The sequence below is a fragment of the Dasypus novemcinctus genome, chromosome X (assembly GCF_030445035.2).
Source record: "Dasypus novemcinctus isolate mDasNov1 chromosome X, mDasNov1.1.hap2, whole genome shotgun sequence".
NCBI lineage: Eukaryota > Metazoa > Chordata > Mammalia > Cingulata > Dasypodidae > Dasypus > Dasypus novemcinctus.
Genome location: NC_080704.1, coordinates 152,056,561 through 152,072,313, shown reverse-complemented (window position 1 = coordinate 152,072,313; position 15,753 = coordinate 152,056,561). Strand labels below are relative to the sequence as shown.

General features: G+C 42.6%; 1 pseudogene; it reads right to left on the bottom strand.

Moving 5' to 3' along the window:
- Positions 1 to 13,247: 13,247 nt before the first annotated feature.
- Positions 13,248 to 13,342, bottom strand: LOC111760281 (U6 spliceosomal RNA; annotated as a pseudogene).
- Positions 13,343 to 15,753: the final 2,411 nt, after the last annotated feature.

The window sequence follows — 15,753 nt, the reverse complement described above, 5'->3', positions numbered from 1 at the left end:
TGCGTGGGGCACCCCTATGCAGGGGCACCCGTGCGTGGCACAGCACTCCTTGTGTGTGGAAGCACTGCATATGGGCCAGCTTACCACACAGGTCAGTAGACCCTGGGGATCAAACCCTGGACCCTCCATATGGTAGACAGACACTCTATCATTTGAGCCTCATCCACTTCCCTTTTAAAAGAGATTTATTTCCCCTTCCTTGTTGTTTTTGCTCTGTCTGCTCTCTGTGCCCATTCACTGTATGTTCTTCTGTGTCTAATTGTCTTCTCTTTTAGGTGATATCAGGAACCAATCCTGGACCTTTCAGAGTGGGAGAGAGGTGATCATTCTCTTGCGTCACCTCAGCTTCCTGGCCTATGGCATTTCTTATTGTCTCTCTTCTGTGTCTCTCTTTGTCACATTATCTTGGAATGCCATGTCTCCACACGGGCCAGCCCTGCATGTGAACCAGCACCCCTGTGTGGGCCAGTACTCCTGCATGGGCCAGCACTCTGCATGGCCCAGCATTCCATGTGGGCCAGCCCTCCTCTCAGGCCAGCTTACCTTCACCAGTAGGCCCCAGGAATTGAACCCTGGGCCTCCTACATGGTAGATGGGTGCCCAATTGCTTGAGCCACATCCACTTCCCCCAATGTCTTCTTTTTTTAAAAAGATTTATTTTTTATTTATTTTTCTCCCCTTCGCTCCACCCCCTCCAGTTGTCTACTTTCTGTGTCCATTTGCTGTGTGTTCTTCTGTGACCTCTTCTATCCTTATCAGCGGCATCGGGAATCTGTGTTTCTTTATGTTGCGTCATCTTGTTGTGTCAGCTCTCCATGCGTGCAGTGCCATTGTTGGGCAGGTTGCACTTTCCTTAGCGCTGGGCGGCTTTCCTTATGGGGTGCACTCCTTGTGCATGGGGCTCCCCAATGCGGGGACACCTCTGCGTGGCACAGCACTCCTTGTGTGCTTCAGCATTGCACATGAGCCACATCCACATGGGTCAAGGAGGCCCAGGGTTTGAACCGCGGACCTCCCATGTGGTAGGCGGTGCCCTATCCATTGGGCCAAGTCTGCTTCCCCCCAATGTCTTCTTGATATCCTTAAAATCTTTAGCCATCTCATTAATTTTATTAAGGAGATTTGTTTGAACATCTATTATTAGTTATTACAACTCCTTTATGTTATCTGGAGGCTTATCTTTTTCCCTTAACTGGGCCATATCTTCCTGTTTCTTGGTGTAGATTGTAATTATTTGTTGGTGTCTTGGTATCTGGTTTACTGGATGTATTTATTCTGGGTTCAGTTTCTCTCTTTAATTTAGGACTTTCTTGCCCTTTCTCTCACACAGGTTGTGTAGTAGGAGCCAAGGATGTAGTTGGTGCTATAAGCTATGGAGGCTTAAGCTGCCAACAATGCCCCAGGGACCAATGAATCTTCTCCCAACTTTCTCCTTTGCCAGGGGTAGTGACAGAGTCACAGCAGTGTGTAATAATCCAAGATGTGTGGGGCTAGACTGTAGTTGCCCAGAGAGACTGATGAAGATTCATGCCCCTTCCTCCCCTGCCTGGGGTGGTGATGGAGTTGCAGATGTGGGCAGCAATCTATGCAGTGCAGGTTCAAAATGTCCAGAGTTGCCCTAGTAGACTTCCAACTATTCAATCTGTGCCAGCTGAATGTACCTGCAGTTACCCCAAGAGCCTGGTGCAGGGCCTGCCAGAGGTGGGGCTGAAACCTAGCTTAGGGCTGCAGTCTGATTTGGGTAAAAGAAACGGTTCTCTACTGTCACCGTGATTTTCAGTCAGCCCAGCCTCCCCTCATGCTGGGTGCACAGTCAAAATGGCAGCTACCAGCCTCTTTCAGACTTGGACAGGTTCAAACTTTAGTTGTTCTTTAGTTGTTCTCTAGCCAGCAAAATTTACTAATCAGTAGCTGAAATCGATGGCCAAACGTCTCTCGCCCCCCTATTTTTAGGAAATGGAGCTTCCACTTCCATCCACAGAACAGCTCCTGGGGCAGCTTGCACCACCTGAGTAAAATGATTACCAACCTCTGCAGCTTGGCCGGTAATTTATTGGAGAGACTAGTTCAGGTCCCCCCAGCTTCCTCTCTGCTGAGGTGGGGATGGTGCTTATGCTATACCTGCAATCTGATCTGGACAGAAAGAAGCCGGTCCCCACCAGCACTGTGATTTTCAGTCCGCCCCACTTCCCCTGTGCCAGGCGCAGAGCTAAGATGTTAAGATGGTGGCTATGAGCATCTTTCTGACTTGGACAGGTTCAAACTTTAGCTGTTCTTAGGATTACACTTTAGCCCACCAAATTTACTAATCATTAGCTGAAGTTGGTGCCCAGCTGTCTCTTCCTCCCCCGTTTTTGGGAAGTGGAGCTTTCAATTCCAGCCACAGAACAGCTTCAGAGGCGGTTTGTGCCTCTGGTGGAGGATGGGCACTGACCTCCGGTGTGTGGAGCGCTCTGCTTACGAGTCTTCCCTGCAGATGGGCAGTTTCCTCCTTCCACTCCTTCAAGGATCTGGCCTCCTGGAGCCCCCAAATAGGTATTTTAGGTAGCTCTGAGTGTTTTCTAACTGCCCTGTAGCCGGAGCTGCCTGAAGTATCTCCTTACTCTGCTGCCAACTTACTGGTTGTCTCAGTCAATTCATTCGTAATGAAGTATCCCTGAAAATTGGATTACAAAATAATTCTGGAGTTAAGTGGTTGGGAAAGGTTATAAGATGGCATCTTACTGCCTATGATTTATTTAATGTTATAGAAAAATGATCACAATCTATCATCAAGCCCAAAGGGCAGTTTCTTCAATGGGATGCTTGGGGTTCAGGTCTGTGGGAATTTTCATTAGGAAAAAAATTAACAGTCAATTCTCATTATTCAAAGTAGTCATATTCTATAGTCACCATAAACATTGACTTAGTGAATACTGAACCATTGTTCCTAGGGGAAGTGCTCATTTAGGTTCATGCAAGCCTCTGGTTATATTTTCACAAACCAATCAATACAGAACTTTTCTTTATGTGTGTTTCTGTTGGAAGCCATCTTATTTAATATATATTATTGATTCATTGACATTGACCATATGGCCAACAGCACTATAGCTCATGTCCGAACATAGCTTATCTAACATACTTGTTTTCTCAGTAAAGCACATCACAGACTTTTTGCACTTAGAAAACTAGACAGCCCTTCAGCGCTCAGCTTGGGGGCCATCATAAACATCGTAAACAGCAAAACTGAAGAATGTGGCATTAAATATGCTATGATAAATACACTTGTTTAAAGGATGAGAGCTGAAACCAGAAGGCAGGGTACTGCCTTGTTGGACCTCAGCTGAGAATGTGTGTGTCAGATGGCTCATATTTTTCACTACTCTGTGTATGTTTGCGAATGACTGCAACAGTGCTGTGAATATTGGTTTTGGGGCTACAAAAAATTTTTAGGGAGTAGGCAAATTTGAAAATACAGAATATGCAAATGAGGATTGACTGTATATGTAATGTAAATATATGAAATGTATCATAGATATGCATATATATATTAAATTGGAAAAGATATGCCAAAATGTTAATGGTGATTATCTCTGACTGGCAGGATTGTAGGCAGTTTTAATTTTCTTTTTGTTATCTGTATTAATTTTTCAATTATGAACACATTACTTTTGCAAATAAGAGAGTTGATGATTATTAAATTACCACATATGTACATAGTAAAATTACATATGAATATAGATAGGGGATGGGAGGTCGGGAAAATACAAAAATGAAGAGTTTTCGTAGTATTATGGGATTATGGGTGCTCCCCCTTTCCATCACCGAATTTGTTATTTGATCATTGTTTCCCTAGCTTTTCTTTTTTACCCTTCCGCTCCCCCTCCCCCGCCCTGCTGTTTTTGCTGTCTGTGTCCATTCGCTGTGTGATCTTCTGTATTTACTTTCTTTTTGTCTTCTCATCTTTCTCCTCCAGAATTCACTGGGGTTTGACCCTGGGGACCTCTGATGTGGAGAGAGGTTTCTTGTCAATTGTACCACCTCAGTTCCTGGTCTGCACTGCGCTTTATCTTGACTCTCCCCTTCGTCTCTCTTTTGTTGTGTCATCATCTTGTTGCATGACTCACTTGCATGGGCACTGGCTCACTTAGTGGGCACTCACATGGGCATCTGGCTCACCAAGTGGGCACTTGGCTTGCCACACAGGCACTCATGTGGGCACTCGGCTTGCCACATGGGCACTCAGCTCACTGCACAGGCACTCAGCTCTCCATGCAGGCACTGATGCACCACACAGGCACACTTTCTTTTATTCTTTTTCACCAGAAGACCCCAGGGATTGAGCCCAGGTCCTCCCATAAGGTAAGCAGAGGCCTTATCACTTGAGCCACATCTGCTTCCCATGTTTCCTTATCTTTTCAGTAAAGATTTTAATTTGTCAAAATCATGTTCTAAATCATTCCTCTGCTTTCATGCTGACTAAATTTCTTTCCAGTCAATAAATGATTAGACTGACCTGACAAGGCAGTATTCTGAAGAGGGAATCCACTTCAGCTTCTTGGTTTATCTAAACTTAAACAATGAACTATGTCTTGAATCTGTTAACTGGCTTCTTTCTGATGAACCCCGTTTAACTTGACTGTGTCAATCAGTGTCATGTGTATCCAGTCTAGAGTTTTAGAATTGTTCCACAGCTTTGGGAATTGAGATGCTCTGGTCCTGGTGGCTCAGAGGGAGGACATAGCCTCTCTGGTGGTGTGGGTCCATCCATTTGGGCTGCCCTTCTGTAAGGCTAGAAAGCATGGTGCTTACCAGAGCTGTGATTGCTACCAGATTGTAGTCTGCTCTTTCTTTCTATCTGTTCTCTCAGCAATTGTTCTGTTCTAGACAGTGCTTCCCCCTCCATGCCACCTTGTCATTGTGGTCAGTTAGGACTGGGATATGGAGCTCTGACTTACATCCCATAAGGTCACACAACCTGGATTTGCAGCAAGGGTAGAGAGGTAGGTGAGGCCAAGGCCAGGAAACAAAGGGTTGGAAGAGTCTTGCTCCTTTCTCTGTTGACTTTGAGAACAACTGAGCATATGCTTAGAGGGGTCACCTGGACTTTATGTTCAGATTGCTGTCCAGTGAGCAATCTCAAGAATTGCAAATATTGTTTGAGTGCTTACTATGTGCCAGGCACTGATCCATGCAATGGGGATACATCAGTGAACAAAACAAACAAAATTCTCTTCCCTCATGAACCTTAGATACTTGTTGGGGAGCCTTTCAACCCTGCTGGCACTTTTCCAACTCCAATCAAAAAAAGTACATGAACTCTGAAGTAAAAATCAAATGAGGGAAGCAGATGTGGCTCAAATGATAAGGCCTCCACCTACCATAGTGGAGGACACAGCTTCCATCCCTGGGACCTCCTGGATTAAAAGAAGAAGAGAAAATGTGCCTGTGCAGTGAGTCAGTGCGCACGTGGTGAGCCAAGTGCCCATGCAAGTGTCCACATGGTGAGCTAGTGCCCATGTGGTGAGCCAGTGCCTGTGTGAGTCACGCAGCAAGATGATGATGTAACAAAAGAGAGATGAAGGGGAGAGTCAAGGTGAAGCACAGCAGAGACCAGGAACTAAGGTGGTGCAACTGATAGGGAACATCTCTCCACATTACAGGTCCTCAGGATCAAATCCCAGTGAATCCTAGAGGAGAAAGATGAGAAGACAAAAAGAGAAACAGATACAGAAGATCACACAGCGAATGGACACAGATAGCACAAACAGTAGGGTGGGGGTGGAGGAGGGGGAAAAAGAAATAAATCTTTAAAAAAAATTCAAATGAACACATCTCCCATTTTTCAGCTGTGAAGCAGATCTCTGGGGCCTCACCTCCTTGTTTCATTCAGGGTGTGTTTCTTCCAGGAAACATGCCTCTTCACTATTAACACTTGCTATGATCTACTCTACGTGGCCTTTGGCCATTTTTTCTTACTGCAGAAAATAACCCCAGAGGCCAAGTGTTCAGCTCTTCCAACAAGGGAAGCACTGGGGATAGACAAACTTCCTAATTTTCACAAAGAGATGGATGAAAGTGTGGTCCATCTAACTATATATAGATATACTGTGGGGCATAATTTTCTAATAACAGTAAAAGAAAATGCCATACAATAAGATATACTGTCTATTCAAGCCAAATTATTTTATATAAAATATAAGTGACTGTTTCTTATATAATGGTGTGTTTATATTTATATCTTGATTATAAGACTGCTAAAGAGTGTGGGACTTTTCAGCCAAAACTTAACTAAGGTGTCCTGTATTTAACCAAGATGGTTCCCAGATGGACTTGTAAAATGATGGATTCAAAGATACCAGTTCATGATAGTTGCACAACACTGTGAATGTAATTAATGCCACTGAAATGTACACTTAAAATGGTTAAAATGGCAAGTTTATGTTATAGATATTTTGCCACAATAACATCATTTAAAAGGTATTTGTCAGTTTGCTTTGGTGCAGGGCTATGGGGAGGGGGGAGTGAGAGAGAGACACACAGAGACAGAGAAATAGAGAGCTTGGCCTGAAGTGTATAACAATGCCGTAATGAATCTCCTGGCATTGGAATCCAAGCATTGCTTTTTATTAAAGTTTTGTTTTTGATTTTGTAATTCTCGCTGAGCTGAGGTCAGGTCTGGCAGAGCACTGCCCGGCTGCACGCACTGTAACCACAGCAAAGGGTCTGTTCTTACATGGCTAGGGGAGCTGCCTCCTCTTCCTCCCTGACCATGACTGTCATTGGTTCAGAAATGCCCCCCAAATGGCACTAAAAGACGTGCAAACACACCAGATGGATTGCTAATCTCTTTTCTTAATGGTGCATTCATAGCCCCTTGAAGCAAACTCAATTTCTCTCCATGTACTCAATTTCCACATCTACGCTTCTAGAAGAAATCATTCTGGCAAACACACTTTGTGACTTGGATGAGTGGTAATTTATACAATTGGCTTACCTACTATGACAACAAGCAGCAACCCCAGTCACAGGAGGATGAATGGTTAGTCATCAGTCACAGCTGAGATACATATGCGGCTGAAGCCATGAGCTTGGGGGTTACTTCAGGCAAATCACTTATTTCTTGGGGGGTGTTGGTAGACAAACAAAAGTCTTCATCTTTCAACCGATTGCCAGATCTTAATGGTAACTCAAATGAGCTCAGAGAGGGCATAAGCTTGAATAATGTAAATGCTCCAGAGGTAAGGGCTGTCACTGCCAGGCCACCCATGACTGGGATGTGGCCAAGGCCCTGATCTCCGAAGATGATTAGGCAACCGAGGTATAAGTGATCATCTCCCCTACTGAACCAGAAAGCCCAGCTCATAATCTCTTCTGGGGAACCCCTGTTCACCCCTAATAGAATTCCAAATTTTCCAAAAGATATTGCAGAAGGACAGAACCCACTACCTATTGAGGTGGAGAAAGGGGATCAGGGGAAGCCTCCTGGACGAGGCTACATTTGAGCTGGGACCTGAAGAGACAGAAAAAACATTTCAGGAAGAGGCAATCACAAAAGCAAATAGATGATTACTAGAATCTAGGTGTTTAAAGCATAGACATTGGTGCTAGAGGGCCATGACTCTAGCTTAGCTATATCTCATGACCCTCTTTCTCAGTCCTCTCTTACTCCTTCTACCCAATTGTACAGACTCTCTCCTAACTGTGAATGCTCAGTCAGAGAGTTGCCTATTCTTCTGTGCATATGTTCTTCCGTGGCTGGACCACCTTCTTTATGTTACTTAGTCAAAACAGTCAGACCATAACTTCTATTAGCCTCAGTTTCCTTATCTGTAAAACAGGGATATTAAAATTACCCCCCTTTTAGAGTTGTTGCAGGGGCTAAATAAAATGCCATGTATAAAATTCTTAGCATCGTGCCTGGAACATAGTAAGGTCTCAGCATATTATATCACTATTTTAGTGATTTTGCTATTGTTTCTTGCCCCAATATGAGATGAAGGCATAAGTAATGGTTGGTGTTACTCAGTGAAATGGTGGATTCCAAGTAAAAGAATTTCAAATATTTTAAATACACTAGAGGAGCAGTTTTGAGTATTCCAAGGGTTGATGCTTTTATAACTAAGTTCTCATTCCATTGACTCATTCTACTAATATTTCTCAGGCATCTATTTCATGCCAGGGATAGTACTAAGTGCTGGAAACAGAGTGAACAAGACAAAGAAGTACCATACTTCTCCGACATGGAGCTTACATTCTAAAGGAAGGAATAAATCAGTGAACACCCTCGTAAATATACATTGTCAAGTGTCAGCGAGTACTAAGGGAAAACTCAAGCAGGATGGGTGGATGGGGAGTTCAGGCCATTAAGGTGCTGCTATTTTATAATGAGTGATTAGGGATGCTCTCACCCAGGGTATGTTAGCTGAGAAGACTCCTGAAGGAGGTGAGAGAGGGAGAGAGAGTCATCGAGTTATTTGACAGAAAAGCTTTCCAGGCAGAGGGAAGGGCATGTGTAAAGACCCTGAAGTAAGAGAAAGCTTAATGTATTTGAAGAACAGCAAGGAACCATATCAATTTGGTTAACTCAGGTATTTTTTTCAAGGATCACACAGCTGTCAATACCTGCATGTTTATTTGATAGACCTGAATACTGAAAATCATGGAGTAGTAAGCTAATTATGAAGTATTGGTTTTTCCAATCTCTTGTAGGCTGCTCCTCTCCTCTGCCATGGGCCTATAGGTCATGCCTCCCCTTGCTAGAAGCACTTAGACTAGAGTACCAGGGAAGGAAAGAAGCCTTCCTTTCAGTTTCAGTATGAGGCTAAGGATATGCTGAAATTTTTATGGGTCAGTAACTCATTCCTTTTTTTTTCATTCCTTCATTCAACAAGTGCTCATGATTTACTTTCTTTAGGTGTCACTATGAGAAATTCCGTGAAAGATAAAAATATTTCTAAGACCATCTTGAACCCTTTTTGGAAACATTTGGGATAAATTATATATTTTTTAGAACTATACAATTCAAGTCTTTAAGGGCTAAATGAGTTGAGCTGACAAACATATATGAAAAACTAACTACATAGTGATTAGTGTTAATATCAGCCCAAGACAACTGCAGTAGAAACAGCACAATGAAGGGGATGATGACATGCTAGATGAGCCTTTCAGATATTGAAGATTATAGAAGCTGGTCAGGGGAAGCTTCTAGGTCAGGCCTTGAAAAATACACAAAGGTGGAGAGGTGGAAGGAAGCAACATGTGAACAAAATGCCAACACTTTTGAGATGGTCACTCATGAGAAAAATGTAAGCTATACCAGTCATGCTAGCCAGCTCCACCCTCTCTGCCATGATGGGCCATGATCTACAGTTATCTTAACTTTTGTGACACTTCCATTCTCTAAAATCCTAGGGGTTAATCCATTTCATGCGATAAGTGAACTCTAGCAAAATAACAGTATCGCTGATTCACCCAAACCTGGGCAATTTGTCTCAAACCTAATTTGCTTCTGGTTTAAGTAAATGATACCCAATTGACAAAGGAAGATGGATGGTTGCCTCCAACTTGGGAAGATTTGGAAGGCAGAGGTGACTAGGGCTTCTTTTTCAAGTTCAGGCTGCAAAATTCTTGCACAGGCCCAGGCACCTAGGAATGGCTTTGGTTGACTTGATGAAGTTTCTTTTGTGGGCTTCCAAGATGGGTGGGTGTTGTAAGCTCAGCTCTGGCTCTTTCTCCACACCCTGCTCTGCAAGCTATTCTCCTAGAATGTGCTGGATCTTTGCTTCTTATTACAATTGCCTCTTGGAAATGGACAGGATTCTTACTTTTGTTCTTTACTTCTATTAGCTCAAACCATTCTTTTCATTTCCTTCTTTGTTCTTTTTCCCTAGAAGATACTTTTGGAGATTGAAGCTGTCTGGATGGTGCACAGGACAACAAACTCCAGAGACTGGAGGTAGCTCATCTCTATTGACACCATCAGTATTCGAGCCAGTAGCTATCAATGACTCCTAAAGGTGAAAGCCATAAAGCCTAGTGGTGAAGAGTTTGATCATGTTAGTAGTAACCTTAATGATAGCTACCATTTGTTGAATGCTTACTTGGTGCCAGACATTTGGCTCATTAGATCTTTCCATCAAATCTGGGAGGTAGGCACCATTATTATCCCTTTTTTTATAGATGGGTAAACTGAAACTCAGAAAGGCTAAGTGACTGGCCCCATATTCTTATAGCTAGTAAGCAGCAGTCCTTTTAGTGACTGATCAGAATCCTAGCTCGGTCTTTCTGATTATGATAAAAGTCCCCACCGCACAGGGTGGTTGTGAAGATGAAATTAGCTCACATTTGCACAATGCCTCCTGGGGCCTGGCATATAATAAATGCCTAGTAAATGGTAGCTGTTCCTCTTAGTGACCTGGCCCCCAAGCTAGGAGACCCAGTGCTGCTACAATTGTCTCTATGCTGGACCATGTGCAAGTTTTGCTGAACTGCCAGAATGCACATCTGTTTGTATCTCCTTCATTTGGTCGAGCAGTGTGCATGCTCTAGTGGAAGCACTGGGAGTGTGTGCCAATTCCATTATCTTGGGTAAATTGGATGGGGAGCTCTTGACAACTTAAGGCAGTCACGAAATATTCCTATTGGAATTGGTTGTGTATTTGCAAAGTGGCCCTGTGGGGATATTGTATCTTCATAAATCCAATGGTTGATACAAAAGACACTGGGTTCTGAAGTGTGTGGTTCAGCTTGCAGGTGACAAAATGTCTTCTGCAATGAGACATGAACGCCTTTCCAATGTTACTTTGATGGGCAGCTCCTGACCCCTGTAGTGTTAAGGCATATGTTTCAACTGTGAAAAACCTGTTTTATGTTGTGTAGCAGTTTGATATTAATGATGAATTCTAAAAAGAGATATTGGGATTGTGTTTGTAAACTGATTGTTTCCTCTGGGGATATTAGATTATATTGGATTCAGAGGTTTCCTTGATTAAGTAATCATGTAAACCTCTTGTGCCAATAGGGCGTTGCATCGCCACCCTTTGGTGGGTGGGGACTCACAGATAAAAGCCTCAGTAAAGGACAGAGTTGAGGGTACTTAATGTTGGAGTTTTGATGTTGGAGTTTGATGCTGAAGCCTTAAGCTGGAACCCTGGGAAGTAAGCTCACAGAGGAAAGAGAAGCAAGCCCCAGGAAGAGAGGAACCCTGAACCCAGAGAGAAGCACAACTCTGGAAGGGAGGAACCCAGGAAGCCGGAATCCTCGCAGACGTTGGCAGCCATCTTGCTCCAACATGTGAAAATAGACTTTGGTGAGGGAAGTAACTTATGCTTTATGGCCTGGTATCTGTAAGCTCCTACCCCAAATAAATCCTTTATAAAAAAACAACCAATTTCTGGTATTTTGCATCAGCACCCCTTTGGCTGACTAATACACGTTGTATGGCATTTGTCCCCAGATCCAAGCACTGGAATGGGTAGTTGATGGAAAAGCCAGTACACGGAAAACTGAATGAAGCCCCACACCCCACAATCACTTTTTCCTCTATATTGAGATCCCACTTCATGAAGAACATGGATGTATGATACAAGAGCCTGCACATAAAAACTAAGTGAATCATTTAAGCCTCCTGTTTCTGACCTCCCATTTCTAATTTCTCCTCTGGGTCAAACGCATCTTTCTAAAACACTTAGTTTACCAAATCACTTTCCTGGCCATGAACTTTCAATGGTTCCTTCTTGCCTCTAGAACCACTTACAAACGCCTCAGCCTGTCTCATTTTCACAGTTGTACTCCCCAACTCACCAATTAGTTCATTGATTGTTCATCCTATACATATTTAACATGCTCCTACTATCTGCCCAACACTGGGCTAGGTGCTGGGGACATGCCAGTGAGCCTGTCAGATGCCCTCATAAGTCCTCTGCTTTAATTAAGCTCTTTGGCTTCCTGTCCTTTATACAGTTTCTACTCATTTTGCTTTTGCATCTGAACACACTCCAGGCCCTCTATTGGAAATATCTATCGCCTCCTCTCTGCCAGTATATGCCCCTCATCACCACTAAAGCTGTATCAGAATGCAAGCTTTCCACACATGCCACATACCTAGAAGTAGCAAGCAGGAGCCCAGGAGAGCCTTCCTTACTCAGAAGGCTAGGACATCTGCAGCCAGAAGTCATTTGTCTAAAGCCTTTTGATGCAAGTAAAAGAAAACAAATTCTGGACTTTACATGTGCTAGTTGATTTCATAAAGGGTGTAAACTAAGTATGAGAAGCCCAGTTCCAGGCTAGACCAAGACCTAAAGGTGATTTTTAAAAATGCAGCAAATTTTTGTTGTTGTCATGGGTGTTTGTAAGTGTTGGGGGTGATAGTGGTTGAGATACACAGGTTACATTGATTAACCAAAAATTTAGCCCTCTTGGTATGCCCTTTCAGTGACAGGAATTGCTTTGCAATAAGTGGATAGGACTTATTAAGTTAATCACAATTAGATCAATGATAGAAATACAAATCTGATGTGAGATCAGTAGCCCATGATATTCATTTCGCTAATACATCCTGAGTAGCTACTATATGTCAGGCAAGCCTGCTCCTAACATTTGTGGGGCCAGTGTAAATATCCAATTGGAAATTCACATACCATCTGTCTAAATATTTTAAATTTATAAATCAAGCTAACTCTGTTTAATAAAGTGTGTTTTGTCCTCCTACTTTGAGAAATAAAGCATGCCTTCATAATGATCTGGAAGCCCAAGTTTAAGTTAAAAATTCTCAGATTTCTCAGTTTCATGCCAAAACATGACAGTAAGGAAGGGTCAATCCTAGACAACCACCCCCCGAGCCTGACCTCCTGACCCCCTTTTCTTTCCACCCCAGTTCCATTTTGTTTCACAAGGGGCTTTGCACATCTTAGCTGTCCTCTATAATGGGTGTGCATGCTGGTGACATGTTCTATCTTTGAGAAGACAGACCTGGGACAGAAGTCTGCACAGACCCTGGAAGCAGGCTCAAGGCTATTTGGGCAGGGAATGCCCGGGCCCTGGTTACAGGGACATGGACTCTGGCCGGACACACTCCTTTGGTCTAGTGGATTCCTGCTCCTGGAAGGGGCACAGCCAGACGAAGGCCAGGGTGAGGTCTCTGAAGTATAAGGTCAGGAACCCTACCATGAACTGGGGATAAAGAGATGATTAAAACCTGTTTCCTCTCCACCAGGAACTCACTACCTGGTGAAACAGACATACACACACAGCTCACTCTAAAGTCATGCGATATGGAACACTTCACGAATTTGCGTGTCATCCTTGCGCAGGGGCCATGCTAATCTTCTCTGTATCGTTCCAATTTTAGTATATGGTGGACTGTGGGAGAGTGTGCGCTATGATGTGGACCATTGATCATGAGGTAGAGCGGTGCTCAGAGATATATTCACCAAGTGCAATGAATGTCTCATGATGGTGGAGGAGATTGCTGTTATGGGGGGAGGAGTGGGGTGAGGGGGGTGGGGGGTATATGGCGACCTCATATTTTTTGAATGTAATATTAAAAAATAAAGACAAAAATAAATAAATAAAATAAATAAAATAAAAAATAAAAAAAGTCATGCAATAAGGAAATGCTCTCTGTCAGAACCCAGAACACAGAGAAGGATAAAGTCTGAGATGATAGATATGAAGAAGCACAAATAAGGAAATAGGAGCCAGAGAGGGAGATACCTTGTTCCCCTTTTATTCTTTTAATGTTTAAGTATATGTGTGTGTGTTTTAAAAGTGAGGAGCAATCTACCGTCAGCCAAGCGCTGAAATCCCACCTTACTGCTCCGTGAAATGTTACAATTTCAGAAAATCATAGACTCTTCCCAGCCAACAGCCTCTACCCAAAAGGAACCACTCTTCTGAGCTCCATCACTATAGATTAGTTTTGCCCCTTTTTGAACTTCATACAAATGGAACCACAGAATTATGTAGTGTGCTTTGTGTCCTACTTCTTATGTTCAACATTATGTCTCTGAGATTCATCCCCATTGTTATATGGGCCAGAAGTTGTTCTTTTTCACTGCTGCATAGTATTTCATGTTATTAATATATTACATATTATTTATCTCTTTTATTGTTGGTGGGCATTTGGATTGCTTTCAGTTTGGAGGCTACTACAAATAGTACTGTTAGAAATACTTCTGGTTTTCATGTATTTTAGTGAACATTAATGTCATTCTCTTGAATTTTTTGTTTTGAAATAATTTCAGATTATATACAAAAATATTTCAAAGAATTCCTTTGCTCAGATTTCATTCTTTTGAAATATAGCTATAAAGTATGATTTCATAATAAAGACTTTAAAAATATTTACCTGTAATTTCCTCAAATCACTTAAAGTGTTTTATTTCTTTTCCGTGTTGGTGATAGAGAAATTTAAACAACATATATGATTAACCAGTAATCTGTATTTATTCTTTGAATTGAAAGATCCAATTGTACTTCAGATTTACAGTTTATCAGTGTTTTTTTTTTTAAATCCATGGCACATACTTTCCAACTGCTCGATTGTTTTTCATAAACAGCTATGGCTTCTTATATTTCTAATCAAATATTCCTACTGAAATTCCTTTCATTCCTGCTGGATTCGCAAAGTCAGTCTGCTTTCTGCCTTGTTGGAATGTGAGAGATAATATTTGATTTCTCTCAAGCCACCTTCTTCTCAGCCAAGGTCTCCAGAGTCAACCTGGGTTTAGGTCTTCATGAGGATCTTTCCAAGTGAGCTACAACCAGTCCTGACAGTCTTGGAGAAAAGATTGACAACTTGTGATTGGTAACAGACTGTGTTTATATATATCCGTTCTTGAGTGATCAACCAACACATGCATAGACACATGCACACCCTAAGAGAGACTGAACTTCTGAGGCCTCCTATGCATGTGTGTCTTTGCTTCAGGTAGCTTTAATGTCAAAATGGATTACCCACGGAGAGTTAATCAGAAAATTCAACTAATGGCAGGTCATGTAACTGAAACATTCCTGTCTATATGTTTTATCTACCTTCATACACACTCACCCTTCCCACCCCAATCCTATATGGTATCACTCTGTGCACAATGAAAGTTTGTTCCGTTTTCCAGAAGGCAATGGGATTCACAATTAATACTTTGGCACCTTGGCACTCCTAATAGTTGCACATCACCATGATTTACAGTGCAGTTAGCACATAGTATAGTATTTTCTTCAGAATAAAACAAATACTTCTGGGGATGATAGTGGAGTAGGGAGCTCCAAAACTCAGTACTTCCACCAAAACAACTATTAAACAAGCAGGGACAATTTAAAACAATTATTTTTAAACTCCAGAGGCCAAAAGAACACAGTGCAATATCCAGAGTAGAGCGAGAGGAAAAGGCTGATAAGTTATGGTAAAGAACAATAAATTGCACTTCTCACACAGTGGCTACAGGCACCCATCCCCCACTCTCATGGAAGGCTACCGTGGGGTCCAATCCCTGCTTAGCAGCTGATGACAGAAAGGGAAGTAAAAATTTTCTTTCCAAAGAGCAGGTGTGGGGATGGCTGATCACTGATCATGGGTTTTGATTGGGGAGTTCAGATTGTTGGATCCTGCATCTGAAGGCAGGTATTGTTTTAGTCTGCCCCAGACAAAGGCAATGACAACCAATGTTTCAACCATCTCTGAAGAGGAGCAGAGGCAATAGAGACTTAAAGACATAATGTTTCCTCTGGGCTGTGGGGAATAGTTAGCTGAAGGACTGTATTGGTTGGCTGGCC